Raw genomic sequence first — 19655 nt, 5'->3', positions numbered from 1 at the left:
AACTTACATGCAGGCATAGAAAACTTTTTTGCAGTTAAGTCACAATGAAATATTTGGCCTCACCTGCAACAAAATCAAAATTGTGGGGAATTTAACCAAGTACCTGCGGAATTTGAAAAAGCAAACAGAAATTTATGCATATATCATTATGTCTGTTAGAATTTATAAGTGATAATGTTCTGTGAATAAGTAAGAAAGTTGTGAAAAGCTCTCAATTCTATCATGTCTTTATATGATACCACTCATGAATATGCAAAAAGATAAACAATTCTTGAATATGTGTAAGCAGAACAAAGGCATTAGAAGTGAGCTCTGAAAGTTGCAAAACATAGCTTGACGTGCACTTCATCTTACATTACTGGTGTAATTAAGACACATCTGGAGATTAATGAATCTCCAAATATGCAGGTGACTGGTGAATCAATGGTTTGGCTGACAGATTCCAAATTTGAAATTATAATTTCTTCAAAATGGTTTTTAAAACAACATCCTGTGCTGTTATTAGAATTCATTCTCATGAGCAATAAAGTAAATTATATTACAGGCCCTTTTTCTTTGCTTTTGAAAAAGAAGCAATATTCCTTTTTTTTTTTTTTTTTTTTTTGGTCAGAGAGGGTTGATAAATATTTTAAATGCATTTGGGAAGAAGTGAAAAAATATATCACAAACTAATCTCTAAAGCTTTTAAAGTACCCATGTCTTCTCTTCAAAAGAGGCAAAATGTCATGCATAATGAATTTTTCTAATTTCATGGACTGAGCTCTTATATAAAGCAACATGAGGGTGTTCACCGAGAGCAAGATTTTGTCTGTTTTATTCACACTATTCCCTGAACCTGAAACAGGACCTAGCTCATAGTAGGTGCTCAATGCATATTTTGTGTATAATTGATTAAATAAGTGAATAAATTATTGAATGGTTGATTATATGCAACTGTAATGCTAGAACTCTGATTTTACTGAAATTCTTCAATTCCTAATCTCATCTGTGAGTATATCAACACACTTAGTTTTGGCATTTGATGTATTTAATGTGGTATTCATAATCAGACTCGCTCAAAAATCAAAGAATTTTGATTAGGATCATAGACTTCTTCAATAGATTTGTAATTTCCTCAGGGTTTCAGAAAGTAAATTTTTTTTTAAAGATTTTACTTATTTATTTGACAGAGAGAGATCACAAGTAGGCAGCTCTAGAGGCAGGCAGAGAGAGAGAGGAGGAAGAAAGTTCCCTGCGGAGCAGAGAGCCTGATGCAGGGCTCAATCCTAGGACCCTGGGATCATGACCCAAGCTGAAGGCAGAGGCTTTAACCCACTAGGCCACCCAGGTGCCCCTAAAGGCAGAGGCTTTAACTCACTGAGCCACGATATGATCTCCAGGTGCTGGGATTGAGTCCTTAAAGTTATATAATAGGACCAAATGGCCAGCTTCTAAAAAGTAGCTCACCAGCTGACCTTAAAGGAAACCCAAGAAGGTGATGGTACCGCGCTTCACTGAAATGGTTTTCCTTAAGTTTACCAGTGGATGCTTTGCCAATTTTCTTTAGTTCCAAGTGTTTATAATGTCTCTGTTAATTTTATAGAATTGCAACTCCATTCTTCTTTTGTGTTTTTTCTTCTTCCTTTGAGCCCTTTAGTCTGACCACTCTACTTTTATCCCTCCTTTTGGATCTTCTGTGTTTTAAGTGGTCAGTATTTGTTGGTATTCGGTTGGACTCCCTACACCATTTTTGGATTTGGGGTATTCATTTCCTTACTTGGTGTCATTTGCCATGCATGCATGGGACTCTACTATCTATGATTTGTGAGCCCCTTCTGCTCCTAGTGAGGCAGGGGTCTCACCCTGGAAGGAGGGGATAACATGTCACACCCCATCCAGTCACAGTTCTAAAATGCACATCTCAGGGCACCTGGATGGCTCAGATGGCTGAGTGTCTGCCTTTAGCTCATGATCTCCAGGTGCTGGGAATGAGCCCTGCATTGGGCTCCCAACTTAGCAGGAAGTCTGTTTCTCCCTTTGCCTCTCCCCCTGTTTGTGTTCCCTCTGTTTCTTCTTTCTCTCTTTCAAATGAATAAATAAAATTTTTTAAAAAAGTAATACATTTTAAAAAATGAAATGCAGGGCGCCTGGGTGGCTCAGTGGGTTGAGCTGCTGCCTTCGGCTCAGGTTATGATCTCAGGGTCCTGGGATCGAGTCCCGCATCGGGCTCTCTGCTCAGCAGGGAGCCTGCTTCCCTCTCTCTCTCTCTGCCTGCCTCTCCATCTACTTGTGATTTCTCTCTGTCAAATAAATAAATAAAATCTTTAAAAAAAAAATATTAGTAAATTCACTTTCCCACTTCCCCACTTCCAGAGATAGTGTATTTCATGCTTTCTGTCTTCAAACTCTTATACCTTCTTCTCTCACTTCACAACTAATTTAAAAAAAAAAAAAAAATGAAATGCACATCTCATGTTCCACTCCTTCTTAGAATCCTTCAGTACTTCCCAAGATGATGTTAAAATTCCTTAACATTTCCTGTGAGACTTTCTGTGGTTGGTACAGTCTGCCCCTCCAAGAATACATTTAATCATTTAATCTCTAGCAATATTGAAATGTTTGCAGTTCTCCAGCCATATTCTGCTCTCTCTCCTTTCACATGCTTCTTCCTGTGCTGACAACCCACACCTCCCTAATGCCATTTAGCCTCAGGACTCGGTTTATGCATCCTGTCCCTTGGGATACCTTCACTGTCACCTTACAGACTGTAGGTTGTCCAGCTGCCTGCTCTCTGGCCCCTTGTACCATCAAAGAACAACTAATCACCTATATTTGGATTACATATTTACTTTATTCCCTCCTGACTTTGAAGTTCTTGAGGACCAGAACTGTCACTGGTTCACTATTTTGTTTTATTTTGCACTTTGTTCACTATTTTATGTATAGAAGAATGCTGAGCACAAATGAACCAGGCACTGTTTTTTTTATAAGTAAAAAGGTAGGGATTTTGTCTTATTCAGCATTGCATTCTAAGGACTCAAAATCATTAATATTTTCTTTGGGATCCCCTATATGTCTATGAATTTTTTCCAAATATTTGAATTTAAATTAATAGAGGACAAATAATTCATCTTAAGCTACTTAAAATTATGACCTAAAATTTTTAAATTACCTTTGAGCATTACTTTGGCTATTTCCTATAAATTTTGGATATAACATAGTCATCATCATTAATTCCTGAAAAGTTTGTAATTATAGATTTATATTTTTGTCTAATATATAAAAGACTGTTTTTGAGTTGCTAAATGTTTGGGATCTTTCTTTAATATTTCTTCTGTAAATATCTAGTTTTACTCTTTTGCAAAGTAAAGATAGCATATTTTGGACACTTGGCAAAGTAAAGATAGCATATTTTGGACACTTGGCAAAATACATAGAGAGAGATTTATTTAAGGGGTCATGTGTACTAGTTAACTCTCTGTTTAAAACTTAAAAAATTGTTATATATAAAATTCTGAATTTATTAGTCTTCATTATGTATATTTTACACAATTAGTTAAGAGCTAAGCAATGTGTATTTTGCTGTGCCTATGCCAAATTATCACTCAATACTAAGAATTTTCCTTCATGTATTTTGACAAATTTTGTTAAGTTTTATCTTTTCTTATTTTAATGAACCTCTTTAATCCATGTTAAAAAACTTAGTTTCTAGTCTACTTTATTCAAATTAATATGGATACTTGTCTTATTTCTCTTGATGCTACTAATTCACTGCCTTTCCACGCTAGGTTTGTTTTAGTTCTGTCTCTTTAAGTAAAGATCATTTGATTTCCAGTGCTGTGAAACGTCCCTTCTACCTCCCCTCAAGTGGAATGAGAGGGGGTTCAAGGAAGCCCCTTAAGCTTTATGTGCTGGAGTCTGGGGCACAGTTTGCAGTTAGAAAAGCTGAAAGGCTTGCTGTCTTAGAGACAGCCTGCATTGCCAGAATGCACATACCTAAGGCAAACTTGCAGGGGTGATAGGCACTTGAGAAAATGGAATCAGCCTCAGAAAGTCAGGGTGAAGTCTTGAATGTCCAGGCAGAGAAGACCTCACTTGTATGAAGAGTGCAACAGTGGGAGATCCTGTTGCCAGTGACTGCTTCATAGAAATTACAAATACACTCCAGGAGAAAGAATCAGCTTTAAATCCCTGCCAAGCTCAGAGGAAACCAGTGCCAGATTATATTGGTGCCTGTCAATGAGAACTGTCTTGGACTTTACAGCTGTCTAACACTTCTGTGAAATCCAGAAGATCTGGAGCCAGCCTGTCCATGGAGAAGAGGACAGCGAGATAAAGGAGGTAACTGGAGCTGTCTGAGCACTGCAGGCTGCCCTCCTATCCCTTAGCCTGAGTGGGGGTGGGGAGGGGTTGTCGTTGTGTGTAACAATTACTGTGGGTCTTATTTAGCATATCTATATCTATATCTTTATCTATTTCTATATATGTATAATTGACATACAGTTGACTCACAATGTTACATTAGTTTCAGATGGACAACATGGTGATTTGACAAGTCTGTACCTATATTCATCACAAGTATAGCTACCATCTGTCTCCACATAATGAATGCTATTACAATGCCATTGACTATATTCCCTATACTGTACTTTTCATGCCTTCAAATTATCCATTGCATAACTGGAAGCCTGTATCTCCTACTCCCTTTCATCCATTTTTCCCATTGCCCCCTTCTCTCTGGCAATCACCAGTTCTCTGTATTATGGCTTTGTTTCTGCTTTTTGTTTGTTTATTCATTTGTTTCTTAGATTCCACATGTAGGAGAAATCATATAATATTTTTCATTCTCTGTCTGACTTACTGTACTTAACATAATACCCTCTAGGTCCACCCATGTTGTCACAAATATCCCATTCTTTGTTATGGCTGAGTACTATTCCAGTGTGTGTGTGTGTGTGTGTGTGTGTGTGTGTAACTTCTGTCTCATTCTTAGGGGAGTGCTCTCTATCCATTCATCTATCGATGGACACTTGGGTTGCTTTCATATCTTGGCTATTGTAAATAATGCTGCAATAAACAGAGGTGCCTAAACCTTTTTTAATTTAGTATTTTGGGGGTTTCTTGAGGAGGTAAATACTCAGTATGGGAACCGCTGGGTCATATTTCTTTCTTGAGGAACCTCCTTACCATTTTCCACAGTGGCCCTACCAATTCACATTACCACTAACAATGCACAGGGTTCCTTTTTCTCCACATCCTTGCCAAAGCTTAGAGATGGAGGAAGTTTTTTTTTTAATTTTTAATTTTTTATAAACATATATTTTTATCCCCAGGGGTACAGGTCTGTGAATCGCCAGGTTTACACACTTCACAGCACTCACCAAAGCACATACCCTCCCCAATGTCCATAACCCCACCCCCCTTCTCCCAACCTCCCTCTCCCCAGCAACCCTCAGTTTGTTTTGTGAGATTAAGAGTCTCTTATGGTTTGTCTCCCTCCCGATCCCATCTTGTTTCATTGATTCTTCTCCTACCCCCCAACACCCCCGTGTTGCATTTCCACTTCCTCATATCAGGGAGATCATATGATAGTTGTCTTTCTCCGCTTGACTTATTTTGCTAAGCATGATACACTCTAGTACCATCCACATTGTCACAAATTGCAAGATTTCGTTTCTTTTAATGGCTGCATAGTATTCCATTGTGTATATATACCACATCTTCTTGATCCATTCATCTGTTGATGGACATCTAGGTTCTTTCCATAGTTTGGCTATTGTGGACATTGCTGCTATAAACATTTGGGTGCACGTGCCCCTTCGGATCACTACGTTTGTATCTTTAGGGTAAATACCCAGTACTGCTATTGCTGGGTCATAGGGCAGTTCTATTTTCAACATTTTGAGGAACCTCCATGTTGTTTTCCAGAGAGGTTGCACCAGCTTGCATTCCCACCAACAGTGTAGGAGGGTTCCCCTTTCTCCACATCCTTGCCAGCATCTGTCATTTCCTGACTTGTTTAATTTAGCCATTCTGACTGGTGTGAGGTGATATCTCATTGTGGTTTTGATTTGTATTTCCCTGATGCCGAGTGATATGGAGCACTTTTTCATGTGTCTGTTGGCCATCTGGATGTCTTCTTGGCAGAAATGTCTGTTCATGTCCTCTGCCCATTTCTTGATTGGATTATTTGTTCTTTGGGTGTTGAGTTTGCTAAGTTCTTTATAGATTTTGGATACTGGCCCTTTATCTGATATGTTGTTTGCAAATATCTTCTCCCATTCTGTCAGTTGTCTTTTGGTTTTGTTAACTGTTTCCTTTGCTGTGCAAAAGCTTTTGATCTTGATGAAATCCCAGTAGTTCATTTTTTCCCTTGCTTCCCTTGCTTTTGGTGATGTTCCTAGGAAGATGTGGCTGCAGTTGAGGTCAAAGAAGTTGTTGCCCGTGCTCTCCTCAAGGATTTTGATGGATTCTTTTCTCACATTGAGGTCCTTCATCCGTTTTGAGTCTATTTTTGTTTGTGGTGTAAGGAAATGGTCCAATTTCATTTTTCTGCATGTGGCCGTCCAATTTTCCCAACACCATTTATTGAAGAGGCTGTCTTTTTTCCACTGGACATTCTTTCCTGCTTTGTCGAAGATTAGTTGACCATAGAGTTGAGGGTCTATTTCTGGGCTCTCTATTCTGTTCCATTGATCTATGTGTCTGTTTTTGTGCCAGTACCATGCTGTCTTGATGATGACAGCTTTGTAATAGAGCTTGAAGTCCAGAATTGTGATGCCACCAACTTTGGCTTTCTTTTTCAATATTCCTTTGGCTATTCGAGGTCTTTTCTGGTTCCATATAAATTTTAGGATTATTTGTTCCATTTCTTTGAAAAAGATGGATGGTACTTTGATAGGAATTGCATTAAATGTGTAGATTGCTTTAGGTAGCATAGACATTTTCACAATATTTATTCTTCCAATCCAGGAGCATGGAACATTTTTCCATTTCTTTGTATCTTCCTCAATTTCTTTCATGAGTACTTTATAGTTTTCTGAGTATAGATTCTGTGCCTCTTTGGTTAGGTTTATTCCTCGGTATCTTATAGTGTTGGGTGCAATGGTAAATGGGATTGACCCCTTAATTTCTCTTTCTTCTGTCTTATTGTTGATGTAGAGAATTGCACCTGATTTCTGTGCATTGATTTTATATCCTGACACTTTACTGAATTCCTGTACAAGTTCTAGCAGTTTTGGAGTGGAGTCTTTTGGGTTTTCCATATATAGTATCATGTCATCTGCGAAGAGTGATAGTTTGACTTCTTCTTTGCCGATTTGGATGCCTTTAATTTCCTTTTGTTGTCTGATTGCTTAGGCTAGGACTTCTAGTACTATGTTGAATAGCAGTGGTGATAATGGACATCCCTGCCGTGTTCCTGACCTTAGCGGGAAAGATTTCAGCTTTTCTCCATTGAGAATGATATTTGTGGTAGGTTTTTCATAAATGGCTTTGATAATATTGAGTTATGTGCCCTCTATCCCTACACTTTGAAGAGTTTTGATCAGGAAGGGATGCTGTACTCTATTAAATTCTTCAGCATCTATTGAGAGTATCATAGGGTTCTTATTCTTTCTTTTATTGATGTGTTGTATCACATTGACTGATTTGCGGATGTTGAACCAAACTTGCAGCCCTGGAATAAATCCCACTTGGTCGTGGTCAATGATCCTTTTAATATACTGTTGAATCCTATTGGCTAGTATTTTGGTGAGAATTTTCGCATCTGTGTTCATCAAGGATATTGGTTCATAGCTCTCTTTTTGATGGGATCCTTGTCTGGTTTTGGGATCAAGGTGATGCTAGCCTCATAAGATGAGTTTGGAAGATTTCCTTCCATTTCTATTTTTTGGAACAGTTTCAGGAGAATAGGAATTAGTTCTTCTTTAAATGTTTGGTAAAATTCCCCTGGGAAGCTGTCTGGCCCTGGGCTTTTGTTTGTTTGGAGATTTTTAATGACTGTTTCAATCTCCTTACTGGTTATGGGTCTGTTCAGGCTTTCTATTTCTTCCTGGTTCAGTTGTGGTAGTTTATATGTTTCTAGGAATGCATCCATTTCTTCCAGATTGTCAAATTTGTTGGCGTAGAGTTGCTCATAGTATGTTCTTATAATAGTTTGTATTTCTTTGGTGTTAGTTGTGATCTCTCCTCTTTCATTCATGATTTTATTTATTTGGGTCCTTTCTCTTTTCTTTTTGATAAGTCTGGCCAGGAGTTTATCAATTTTATTAATTCTTTCAAAGAACGAGCTCCTAGTTTTGTTGATTTGTTCTATTGGGTTTTTTTGGTTTCTATTTCATTGATTTCTGCTCTGATCTTTATGATTTCTCTTCTCCTGCTGGGCTTAGGGTTTCTTTTTTGTTCTTTCTCCAGCTCCTTTAGGTGTAGGGTTAGGTTGTATACCTGAGACCTATCTTGTTTCTTGAGAAAGGCTTGTACCGCTATATATTTTCCTCTCAGGACTGCCTTTGTTGTGTCCCACAGATTTTGAACCATTGTGTTTTCATTATCATTTGTTTCCATGATTTTTTTCAATTCTTCTTTAATTTCCTGGTTGACCCATTCATTCTTTAGAAGGATGCTGTTTAGGGGCGCCTGGGTGGCTCAGTGGGTTAAGCCGCTGCCTTCGGCTCAGGTCATGATCTCAGGGTCCTGGGGTCGAGTCCCGCGTCGGGCTCTCTGCTCAGCAGGGAGCCTGCTTCCCCTCTCTCTCTCTGTCTGCCTCTCCGTCTACTTGTGATTTCTCTCTATCAAATAAATAAAATCTTAAAAAAAAAAAAAAAAAAAAAAAAAAAAAAAAAAAGAAGGATGCTGTTTAGTCTCCATGTATTTGGGTTCTTTCCAAACTTCCTTTTGTGGTTGAGTTCTAGCTTCAGAGCATTGTGGTCTGAAAATATGCAGGGAATGATCCCAATCTTTTGATACCGGTTGAGTCCTGATTTAGGACCGAGGATGTGATCTATTCTGGAGAATGTTCCATGTGCCCTAGAGAAGAATGTGTATTCTGTTGCTTTGGGATGAAATGTTCTGAATATATCTGTGATGTCCATCTGGTCCAGTGTGTCATTTAAGGCCTTTATTTCCTTGCTGATCTTTTGCTTGGATGATTTGTCTATTTCAGTGAGGGGAGTGTTAAAGTCCCCTACTTATTGTATTATTGTTGATGTGTTTCTTTGATTTTGTTATTAATTGGTTTATATAGTTGGCTACCCCCACGTTGGGGGCATAGACATTTAAAATTGTTAGATCTTCTTGTTGGACAGACACTTTGATGCGCCACAGAGATATATAAATAATATATGCTATATTCTTTATAGCAATATTTTATTATTGCAAAAGAGCAAATGTTTTCTCCTTCATTATTTACTTTCCCTTTCCTCCACCCTTTTCCTTAAGGTGTTTTGGATGAACAAAATTTCTTACTTTTGATATAGTAAAGTTTACTTTTCTTTGCTTTTGGTTTTTGTAAATTAAGGTGTAAGGTCTTAAGTGTGCACCTATATTTTCTTCTAGAACTTTTATATTTTTGTTTTTGCATTTTAAATTCTTATTTAATATAATTATTTTATTAATAATATTAATAATAACATTCTTCTTCTTATGGCATGTGGTAGGGATAAAGTTTGATCTTTTCCAAAAGGGACAACTTTTTCCCAGTTCCATTTATTAAACACTCCTTTTCTCCCCCCTCTGCATATACCAAATTTGCACCCTGAAGTCATTCTCTTTCAGAGCTTCTGAACTCTATTTACTCTACTGGTCAATTTGTCTCTATTACTATGCCAGCCATTATCTTAAATATCAGAATTTCATTATAAGCCCTGATTATTAAATCCCCTTAAGTAATATTTTAGGTAAAAAAAACTTTGGGTTAAAAAAATGGTATCTGTAAATGAAGTATATACATACTATACATGTAGTGTTAATCCATTTCAAATATTTTCCTTTTAAAGTGTATGTTTTTGAAAGGAGTGGAATTAGTTAATTCTGAAACCATACATTTATTAAGTATTCTAATACAAAAGAAATAAAAATGTCTTCTTAGTATTGGTACATATGGGATTTTATTTACAGAGTTAGAGTATTTTAACGAAAGAACCACAAGTTCCAAATTCAAGGATAGCATTCACTAAAGATACTTACAGGTTGCTACTTGTTTCTCCAAGTATAAAATGGGCCTGATGCAGCTTTTACCTCAACATGAATTGTTTGGTGATAAAAATGACTGATTTAACATTTTCTAATGAAGCGATGCTTAGCATTTGCCTTTACTTGAGATTTTAATCTATTCTAGGCAATTACGTTTCCGCACATTAGAAGCTTTAACGTAGGGGTAAATTCAAAAAAAAAAAAAAAACAAAGTTGTTTCTGATACATTGGTTTGCCTGGAGAAGACTGAGGAAAATCACTGTAACTTGCTAACTGAAATTTCACAGACCCGGTGTCATCTGAGGGGAGCCTAACTGGCTTGAGGGTGGACAGTAGAATATGGCTACAAGTCCTTAAGGTAAACACATCCTCTAGTCTGCCCCATATTCTAGGGCAGCTGAAAAAATTTACAGATCTTTTTGTACTTAATGGACACCAATGCTGGGCCGAACTAATTGCTGGGACCCTCACCGTAGAATCCACTTGTTGAGTGAGAGTTTTCAAATGGAATTCTGATATGAAACATCATACCCTAAATCCATTCTCTGGATTTTCTCCCTTCTTCCCTATCAAGCTAAGGTAGATATCATGAACAACCAACTGGATCCTCACAGCAACATCCTGATAAATACAGGAAGTACCATTTAGTAGGAACAGCCAAATAGAAACTCCTTGAGCTCCTGTGCCCACCAAAATAGTAGCACCAGTGCAATTTCTGCTGACAAAATGAATTCCACTCTCTCTGCCTACTTTACTCAATACAAGCTCAGAGTCCCATATGGAAGCTTCTATTTGTAGAAGGCTAGGTTTTGTGGCAACACTCTAGGTGCTGGCAGTGGGAGACATATAGAGGAATGGGTTTTTGGTCTTTTCAGGTTCTATAGTGGGAGATAGTTCAATGAATGCATATGATGGGGGCTTCTCCAGATGTACAAAAGTAGTTCAGTTTCTAGGCAACCAAAAGAACACAAGAGTAATTTGTCCAAAGTCCTAGAGCTAACTGACAGAGCTGAATTCACTAACTCCAAATCTTTCTGCTCTAAGACCCAGGGTAGATATTGTGTACAATTAGGTAAACAGTGACAATATTTTAGATTTATAGTATTTCCCGACAAACAAACCAACCCTGAACCACCTTGACACTTGTTTGCCCTTAAAAAAGTTAGTGGTTTGAAGAATTTATTACTTCATGTAGCAGATGACCAACCTGAGATAAAGAGAAGCTTAATGACTTCCCCATGCAAATAGTCTATAGTAGGTTTACCATCATTTGTTTTTTCTAACTCTGATTCATTACCTGCCCTCTGAAAAGAAAAGGATACGACTACAAAGAAATACTTTGAAGCTGGATCATAAGCTTTTCTCACCCAGACTTTTTCTTGACGTTGGGAGGGGGGGTGGTCAGTAACAGGAAAACTGAAATTTAGGAGATACAGAAAATAATGGATTTGATCAGACTGGACTATGAGAGGATTAGAACCTAGTTAAATTATCACAGCTTTAAATAATGCAAAGTCCAGGGATGCCTGGATGGCTCAGTTGGTTAAGTGTCTGTCTACCTTCCGCTCGGGTCATGACCCCAGGGTCCTGGGATCGAGCGCCACATCAGGCTCCTTGCTCATTGGGGAACCTGCTTCTCTCTCTGCCTGCTGCTCCCCCTGCTTGTGTGTGCTCTCTCTCTCTCTGGCAAATAAGTAAATAAAATCTTAACAAAAAATAATGCAAAGTCCAGCTTAAATGGAAACGTACTCTAAAAACTTCTTGGCATATTTCCACTTTAATAATCCAACACCATCTGTGAAAACAAATGAGTATTATAGGTCTCCACTAAATGGATTATATGTTCCTTAGTAGACACCTGTTCAGAGCACTTAGGTATTAGGTGACTCAGGATCTAAAACATTTCCATATCTATTGATTGAGCCTAGATATTGAATTGAAATGTCAGGAAATACAGTGGCAGTTTTAGAGGAAAAAATATAATGAAGAAATAATATATATATCCATTGTAAGCTCTTTATTTTTGAGATTTATCAAAGGCAAAGTCTTAATTCATTTGTACTGAGCATCTAATTTATGAAATGCTTTCACAATGCAACTGCACCATGAAACATTGCTGCTAGGACAGCCAGTTGTGTGGTTGTATATTATGGGCTGTAAGTTGCGGAATTAGGGAGGCTCCTCCATCCACTGGACTGACAACTCAGGGTCTCTCTGTAATGTTGGGTGTGCTTGGCCAGCCTGGCTAAATGTGGTGGCCCTGGATTTGTCACTCAAATTTGTCCATGGTTTTCTTTCCTGTATCACGTGCTCTTCAGGACCTGGAAAAGAGTCCATAAGAAAGAGAAGTACAGACTTGTGTTTTGTTATAATTAAACTTGTATTGTAGAAATACACTGAGCTTTGAAAAACAAATATAGTGATTCAAGAAACAGCAAAATTTAAATAGGAGGGGACATACACTGCAAACAAATGTAGCCACACTCCAGTAATACTTAAGAATTTCCGGAGATCAGAATCACCGAGGACTTTGACATGTAGGAGAGTGAATGCTTTCCAAACTTAAGTTTTGTGTGTGTGTGTGTGCACTGGCACAATAATAGATGGTCAGAGACCTAGGGATATTCACCATCTCTTGAAAGGTATTATCTTCCATGATAAAAGCCAGTCTGAAATAAGAAATAACATATCTCATTATGCAGCATGCATATTCCATGGAGATGGCTGTGGAGAAATGCATGAAGCAGGAACAGATAGATACAGATATTCTTCTGTTCTTCGGGACAAGAGGAAAGAAATAGCTAAGGGAAGGCAGCCTGGAAAAAACAAAGAAACAAAAAAAAGTAGACATAAGATTGCTCTAGAAGTTCCTTTTCCACCTGCCTTACTGGGAGCCCAGCTGCCCAAGATGTAGACTTATGAAAAATGAGTCTAAGCTAACCTGATGATGTCAGATAGTAAATGAGTTCTCCATTCAGGTAATTAATACACTTGTAACTTGGAGCATTGAGGTGGAACATATTTTGGGATAGACACATCAGCCACCAAAGCCTAGTTTAAAAAAAAAAAAAAAATGAAAGAAAGTAGAAATGGCCTTTGGTCCTGAAAGACAAATTTTTTTTTTCTCATTAATCAACTCTCATTCATAGCTTAGCAAAGAGAAGAGCCAATAGAGGTAAGTCTTTTAAAAACTTTTTAAAAGATGTTTGGAAATGACTATTTTAGGACTTTTTACTCTCATACAGTGCATCCTAACCTTTAATGCTTGTAAGGATCAGTAGAAGTAATGCAAAAAAAAAAAAAAATGCTTTGTATGTTCCATCAGCAGAAATTCTGATTTGGTGGGTCTAAAGAAGCCCAGGTATTTTATTTCTTAACAAACTTCCAGGAGATTCCAAAGCATATGGCCTTGAGAGAATGTGATGATCCCAGGTCCACAAAGCACAATATTCCTGTTTTTTCATCAGGCTCTTAACTCTGTGTAACATAGCTTCAGAGTCTAAAATTTAAAACAGAATTAGAGTGGAGAACCAGAAAGAGATTGCAAGCAGCTGAATAAAAATATTTGTCCATTCTGTGAAAGCTGATAGGAGGAGGATTTTTCTTTGAAAGAAAAAAAATATATTACAAGGAAGTAAAGCTTATCTTTTTTCTTCCTAGAAAGATTGTTTTTAAGATATTGTTTATAGTTTGAAATGTCTCCCTTGATCGTATCACTAGCAGTAATGGTTGGTTGGGGAGTTTTAGAGGTGCTTTGTCAATTACAAGTGTTAGAATACACAAATAGATAAAATTTTGAGTAATGCAAACATCCACCCACAGAGATAGTATTTGAGGATGTCGTTTTAATAGAACATTTAAATATGGAAATATTTCTGTATTTGCATTTACAAGGTATATCTATTTCTATTAAAGATTCTCTGAGGAAAATATTTAATATTGTTTTAAATATGTGCTTATTGTTCATAAGACAAAAGCACTGCATCTTAGAAAGTTGAAAACAGTAACTAAATATAAAGTTACCACATAGCTTTCTGAACATTAATCATCAAAGAAGAGTTCTCAAGCTAGTAATAGTCTGTGGACTCATATTTATTGGTTTAATTATAACATTGCTAAAGTGAGAAAAAAAAATCAACCCAGCAGAAATACATAGAAAACTCTTATAATGTGACTTTTTCATTATGGAAAAGAAAATAGGACACGAGTTTTCAAAAATATTATTATATATACCACTTAAATTGCTTCCAATAGAAATTCAAAAGGATAGAATGGCATGATAGTGAAATAAGAAATGTTAAAGAAGAAAATAGAACATGGCCTAATACAATATGCTGTAGGGGAAAATAAAGTGTGTGCAGAAAGACAAAAATAGTAAATATAAGAAATCAGGCCAATAAAAGACAAGACTTACAAGAATAACCTTCTAAGTTTCCACAGAGAGTTTAAGAATGCTCTCTGAAGATGGAAACCAGGAGCCAAATGGTCCAAGATGATTCCAAGGAGAGGCCTGGAGGAAGAAAAAGGGAAGCAATGATTATAAAATTATAGATCTGGAAGGGATTTGAAAGATTAGTCACAGGATGCATGAGTGGCACAGTTGGTTAAACCTCTGACTCTTGACTTTAGCTCAGGTCATGATCTTGCACAGAACAGCCTCTCGGGTCTCTGTTCATGGTTCATAGGATGCATCTTTAATACTCTCCCTTGACTCATTTTTTTCTATCTTGTACCTTGTCCTACTCTACATCCTGCTTTTTTTTTTTTTTTTTTTGCTTTGAAATTTAGAAACAACTTTTATTTAAGATCTGAAATACAATTCCTAAAGTATCAACTTCTCCAGAAAACCATGGCTACCCAATAATGCGTTACCTCTGTCCTGTTAGAATGTGTGTTCGACTCAAATACAAAAACCATGACACAAAGCACCATCCTTCAACAATTTGAGCAAAGATAGAATGCCTAAGGAAAAACACAGATGGACTTGTAGAGGATGGGCTGCTTCACTTCAAACCCCATTTTTTTAAAAAAGAGCACAAATGCATGGGTTTTGAGGTACATGCATTAAGTTGAAACTTTGGCACTAGGAATCAGGACATTTTGTCACGTAGTGTTAACACATACTAGAAAATTGTATAGCATCAAAGGGATAGAACCACCAGCATTCAAGCAACATTGTCCGCTAGGCACTAAAATGTTCTGCTGAATGCTTCTTCTTCATCTAATGACTGCGTCACTGGTAGCAACTTTGAAATGAGAAAAAGAGCTTGCACTCTTTTCATCTTCTATTTAAAACAAAACAGAAAACAAACTGAAACACAAGCCCTGTTCTACATTTACAATTTTAAAGAACATCAATTTTACAAGAAAAAGACTAATAATAAAAAGAATGTTTACAGATACAGACGTAATAGTGAGTGGTCAGTAGACCCTCACGGGGCTTTGTGGTGGCGAAGCCACTTTGTAATCACTGGCAGTAAACAGAGATGTAGCATTCCTTGGCAGGTATTTTAGGAAATCATGCGAATAGCCCAACAATAATGCAAGGGTCTTCTCATCAAGGGGCCTATATGCCAACATTGCTCCGATTTTTACAAATAATCTCTGTAGGTGTAGGGCTCCCTGAACCTGGGACATTGGCATATCAGGGCAAGCCAAAAGGATTTCTTCATAGTGGGGCCTCCCAAATTTGTGGAGCAGCTGAATGCCCAACATCACATTGAAATATTCTTTTATTCTTGCCACAACTTCATTAACTACATACTCCTTATTACCAACATTTCCCTGCAACTTCTTGCAATTTGCATACTCTTCCAGAATGGCATCTGCATTTTCCTTAGCAGGGAGTTGAAACAGCTGCTTCTAGCCTGGTAACTAAGTCCCAGTCCTGAACGAACCATGATTTTAATTCTTCAGGAATCTTTACTTTAACTTCCATTCTATTCTCTTTCTTTCTTTCCTTCTTTCCTTCCTTCGTTCCTTTGTTCCTTCGTTCCTTTCCTTTCCTTCTTTCCTTCTTTCTTTCTTTTTTGAGAGAGGGAGAGGGAGAAACAGATCCTCCACTGAGTGGGGAGCCCGACACAGGGCTCGATCCCAGGACCTGGAGATCGTGACCTGACCCAAAGGCAGATGCTTAATGACTGAGCCTCCCAGGCTCCCCACTTCCATTCTTTTCTTAAGCGGCTTCTTATTTTCAACAATGGGGTCTGTCCAGGACCCTTTCCTTCTGAGGTGGCTGGGGTGCTTTGCTGGCACTACCACCATCTCCATTTCCAGGAGTCTTCTGCTTATTCTTTCTTGTCTTCCTCAGAGATCCCAGGATGGGGGGTTCTCTGCAGAACAGCACCCACCCCAACTGCCTGGGAGAGCCAGTACCAGGTTCTTCCGCTGTGGACCAGCAGTCTTCTAGTAGGTTGTTTGAAGTTGTCTTCTGCAGATTGTTGTCCATAAGTTTGAGAACCCTACTTTCTGGAACTCATTCAACCCTGTTTTCACTCCAACCAATAATCTTCTTGCTTATTTATCTTCCAAGAACTCCTAGTGTTTTCCCAGATGGAACCTCCTAGATCTCCTGGGATGGTCTGGAAGGATGAAGTGGGAGAGACAACCCAGATTCTGTAATCAGGGATGGTTCTGCAATCAGGATCAGATCTTCTGATCCTTACTATACAGCAAACTTAGTTTTTCTGATGATGGCATTTTTGTCCTGATCTTCCAAGCACAGTACCCTTCAGGCAAGTATGCACAACCAGTTTTTTCTACATCCTGCTCTTAAACTTCATTTTTTACTACCCTATTTCTACCTCTGTCTTATACTCTGAACTTGACATTTATATTAAATCTTTGGCTGTGATCAACCATACTCAGCTCTTCACATTCAACCAATCCTCCTTGATACCCTCATATCTTGACACATCCTCAGCTCTTCACTGCCCACCCCCCACCCTCACACCCTATCCCAGTTGATTTTCTTTCACTCTGTGGTCAAGACTTTCTTAAGTTCAACCTCTTAATTTGAAAGCTAAATAAATGAAGTTCTACAGAAGTTATGTAGCTTGCCAAAGTCGTTTGGGTAATGAGTAGACATAATCCTGTGATTTACATCCATTCCAGTTGTATTTCTACCTATAGTTCTCTCTTTAGTCCTAGCACAAATGGGCAGATCCTTAAGTTAAACTCAGGTCCTCCTTCTAGTAATTTTTTTTTCTTCAGCTCACTCAGCAAATTTTCAAGAAGGGAGGCCAAAACAAGTGTCTGTGCTCCACTGATCATGATTTTAATGTGATTCCTTAGAAACCCAGAACACTTTGGCCCTCAGGTAGTGTATGGCTTGCTCTACAAAGCATGGTCCACAGACCAACAGCAGCAGCATTACTGAACTTTGTGAGAAATATAGAACCTCAGGTCTGCTTCATTTATGAGCATCAGAATCCTCATGTGTTCCTTATATTGATGAGAGGAAGAGAGGCTGAAGATATGGGAGCAAAACTCCTTGCTTTGAATTTTTTAGAAACTGTGCTGAGACACTCATTTTCCCCCTATGCTTTTTACCTTTAAAAAAAAAAAGCCATTATTGGGGCACCTGGGTGGCTCAGTGGGTTGAGCTGCTGCCTTCGGCTCGGGTCATGATCTTAGGGTCCTGGGATGGAGCCCACATCGGGCTCTCTGCTCAACAGGGAGCCTGCTTCCTCCTCTCTCTCTGCCTGCCTCTCTGCCTGCTGGTGATCTCTGTCTGTCAAATAAATAAATAAAATCTTTTTTTAAAAAGCCATTATTATTTTTAATGAGTAGTTTTTTAAAGAGCAGTTTTAGATTCACAGCAAAAGTAAGATGACAGTACAGAAATTTTTCACATTACCCTCTGCCTCGACACATGCACAGCCCCCATGAAATGGTACATTTGCTACAATTGATGAACCCACACAGACAATTAAAATCACCCAAAACCTATAGTTTACATTAGGATTCACTCTTGGTATTGTACATTCCATGGGTTTAGACATGTATCCATCATTATGGGATCATTCAGAGTATTTTCACTGTCCTAAAAATCCTCCATGCTCTGCCTGTTCATCCCTTCCATTTACCCCACCCCTGAGAACCACTAAACTTTTTAAATTGTCATAGTTGGCCATTTTCAGAATGACATATAGTTGGGAGTCATGCATATGTAGTTTTTTCATATTGACTTCTTTTACTAGGATTCCTCCATGTCTTTTTTTTTTTTTTTTTGGTATTTTAATTTTTTATTTTTTATAAACATATATTTTTATCCCCAGGGGTACAGGTCTGTGAACTACCAGGTTTACACACTTCACAGCACTCACCAAAGCACATACCCTCCCCAATGTCCATAATCCCACCCCCTTCTCCCAAACCCCCTCCCCCCAGCAACCCTCAGTTTGTTTTGTGAGATTAAGAGTCACTTATGGTTTGTCTCCCTCCCAATCCCATCTTGTTTCATTGATTCTTCTCCTACCCACTTAAGCCCCCATGTTGCATCACCACTTCCTCATATCAGGGAGATCATATGATAGTTGTCTTTCTCTGCTTGACTTATTTCGCTAAGCATGATACGCTCTAGTTCCATCCATGTTGTCGCAAATGGCAAGATTTCATTTCTTTTGATGGCTGCATAGTATTCCATTGTGTATATATACCACATCTTCTTGATCCATTCATCTGTTGATGGACATCTAGGTTCTTTCCATAGTTTGGCTATTGTGGACATTGCTGCTATAAACGTTCGGGTGCACGTGCCCCTTTGGATCACCACGTTTGTATCTTTAGGGTAAATACCCAATAGTGCAATTGCTGGGTCATAGGGCAGTTCTATTTTCAACATTTTGAGGAACCTCCATGCTGTTTTCCAGAGTGGCTGCACCAGCTTGCATTCCCACCGACAGTGTAGGAGGGTTCCCCTTTCTCCGTATCCTCACCAGCATCTGTCATTTCCTGACTTGTTAATTTTAGCCATTCTGACTGGTGTGAGGTGATATCTCATTGTGGTTTTGATTTGTATTTCCCTGATGCCGAGTGATATGGAGCACTTTTTCATGTGTCTGTTGGCCATCTGGATGTCTTCTTTGCAGAAATGTCTGTTCATGTCCTCTGCCCATTTCTTGATTGGATTATTTGTTCTTTGGGTGTTGAGTTTGCTAAGTTCTTTATAGATTCTGGACACTAGCCCTTTATCTGATATGTCGTTTGCAAATATCTTCTCCCATTCTGTCAGTTGTCTTTTGATTTTGTTAACTGTTTCCTTTGCTGTGCAAAAGCTTTTGATCTTGATGAAATCCCAATAGTTCATTTTTTCCCTTGCTTCCCTTGCCTTTTGCGTTGTTCCTAGGAAGATGTTGCTGCGGCAGAGGTCGAAGAGGTTGCTGCCCGTGTTCTCCTCAAGGATTTTGATGGATTCCTTTCGCACATTGAGGTCCTAGACAACAAAAGGAAATTAAAGGCATCCAAATCGCCAAAGAAGAAGT

At 38.2% G+C, this 19655-nt stretch overlaps 1 pseudogene; it reads right to left on the bottom strand.

Annotated features, from left to right (window-relative positions):
- Positions 1 to 15591: 15591 nt before the first annotated feature.
- On the bottom strand, positions 15592 to 16649 carry LOC131839798 (mortality factor 4-like protein 2; annotated as a pseudogene).
- Positions 16650 to 19655: the final 3006 nt, after the last annotated feature.

This window comes from Mustela lutreola, chromosome 8, assembly GCF_030435805.1.
Source record: "Mustela lutreola isolate mMusLut2 chromosome 8, mMusLut2.pri, whole genome shotgun sequence".
Lineage (NCBI taxonomy): Eukaryota > Metazoa > Chordata > Mammalia > Carnivora > Mustelidae > Mustela > Mustela lutreola.
The sequence above is the reverse complement of the archived record's forward strand: the minus strand, read 5'-3'. Positions and strand labels throughout refer to the sequence as shown.